We start from the raw sequence: 2,500 nt of genomic DNA on the forward strand, positions 1-2,500 counted from the left end.
TGACATGCCAAAGCACATCTTATTTGCCTTCCATCGCACTCAAGACGACGGGTTGTGGAAGAACGATATTGTTCACAACAAGTTCAAGGACAACGTCTCAATCAAGGGACACAACCGAATTATGTTGACTGGGTCGCTAAAGTAAACCCGAGTTCATATAATGCACCGCATCCAAAAGAACTAGCCACAACACGTGCATCACTGAGATGTTTCACTAGATGGAACACGTGCGTGACATTAGGATCCTCCAACACCTCTTCGTGATGGAAAGATAGAATTCGAAGCAACCACAGAAGTACCGTCTAGTGGGTAGGCAACACAGGGACTGATCAACCAATATCACCCAAGGCAACGGGTGAAAATGGAAGAGATGCATGCTTGACCGTTCGATACGCAAGGCATGGAGCCAGCCAGCAAGTGCATCTCGATTACAACTCACACACCCTCACGTTCGCAAGACACCACACCACAAGACGGTCCACCCCCCACCTACCATGGGCAAGCAAGCAAATGGAAACATCAAGTGACGCAGGGTCAAGCATCGCTAGGCATGAAAATAACTTTCCACAATATCCGAGGGACTAGCTGCCGAGCTAACCAACGATCAGTGACGACCGTGTGTTGGTATTAATAAAGCTCAACAACTATGAAGAGGCTAGTTGTGCCATGATAAACATGCTAACGCACGCACCACGTGAGGGGGGAGGCCCAAAGGTCGTCTTCTTCGCAGATCCACGAAGAGCTCATCACGATTTGCCACATTCCATTTCCCACGGGTTGTCAACAACACTTTCTCACACTTCCCGCAATCGAGTACGTGCATGACATGCCAAAGCACATCTTATTTGCCTTCCATCGCACTCAAGACGACGGGTTGTGGAAGAACGATATTGTTCACAACAAGTTCAAGGACAACGTCTCAATCAAGGGACACAACCGAATTATGTTGACTGGGTCGCTAAAGTAAACCCGAGTTCATATAATGCACCGCATCCAAAAGAACTAGCCACAACACGTGCATCACTGAGATGTTTCACTAGATGGAACACGTGCGTGACATTAGGATCCTCCAACACCTCTTCGTGATGGAAAGATAGAATTCGAAGCAACCACAGAAGTACCGTCTAGTGGGTAGGCAACACAGGGACTGATCAACCAATATCACCCAAGGCAACGGGTGAAAATGGAAGAGATGCATGCTTGACCGTTCGATACGCAAGGCATGGAGCCAGCCAGCAAGTGCATCTCGATTACAACTCACACACCCTCACGTTCGCAAGACACCACACCACAAGACGGTCCACCCCCCACCTACCATGGGCAAGCAAGCAAATGGAAACATCAAGTGACGCAGGGTCAAGCATCGCTAGGCATGAAAATAACTTTCCACAATATCCGAGGGACTAGCTGCCGAGCTAACCAACGATCAGTGACGACCGTGTGTTGGTATTAATAAAGCTCAACAACTATGAAGAGGCTAGTTGTGCCATGATAAACATGCTAACGCACGCACCACGTGAGGGGGGAGGCCTCATCAAGCTCCCTTTAAAACCTGCCAGTGTGGAGCTGGCCGGCTCAAGGAGCACTCCCCCCCTATAAGAGGTTAATATGCAAAAGGCAAAATTGTACAAGTAGATACACTTTTTTTGAGCAGACATAAGTCCATATCTCGGGCTATACTTCGAATTTTGATGCGATTTTTTGCAGTAATTCGTAGAATAATGGTATCTCCTTGCTCACCAAATTTCATAATTTTTCTCGAAGGGGAACTATTTTTTTTATTTTTTTTACTTACCGGGTATGTGTAAAATCGGGAAAAATAGAAAAGCACATGTAGACTTCGAATTTCGACCTCATTTTTTCCAGTCCACCACTAAACAATATCAGGAACCTCCCCACAAAATTTCATTCAGTTTGGCCAAGGTCTTAAATTTGACAAATTTTGGCACCAACCTATCTAGTCGCGGTGCACCGACCAACTTGGCCAAGTGCAAAATGCATCCAATTCAAAACTTTTGTGCACCAACACTTTTACAGTACTCATTTGGGGGCATTTGGAGGCCTTTCCAACCCTCACATCTCAAAAACCACGAATTTCATTTTTTCACAAATCTCCCCACCAAGCCATCTAGCTATGCCGTGGTGCACCGCCAACCTTGGCCATGTGCAAAACCCTCCGAACTCAAAACTTTCGTGCACCAAGAATTTCATGGTATTCATTTGGGGGCATTTGGAGGCCATTCCAACCCTCACATCTCAAAAACCACGAATTTCATTTTTTCACAAAACTCCCCACCAAGCCATTTAGCTATGCCGCGGTGCACCGCCAACCTTGGCCATGTGCAAAACCCTCCGAACTCAAAACTTTCGTGCACCAAGAATTTCATGGTATTCATTTGGGGACATTTGGAGGCCATTCCAACCCTCACATCTCAAAAACCACGAATTTCATTTTTTCACAAAACTCCACACAAGCCATCTAGCTATGCCGCGGTGCACC

The sequence above is a fragment of the Vigna unguiculata genome, unplaced genomic scaffold, assembly GCF_037176805.1.
Source record: "Vigna unguiculata cultivar grain cowpea cultivar isolate G323 ecotype 2 unplaced genomic scaffold, ASM3717680v1 ptg000001l, whole genome shotgun sequence".
Classification (NCBI taxonomy): Eukaryota; Viridiplantae; Streptophyta; class Magnoliopsida; order Fabales; family Fabaceae; genus Vigna; species Vigna unguiculata.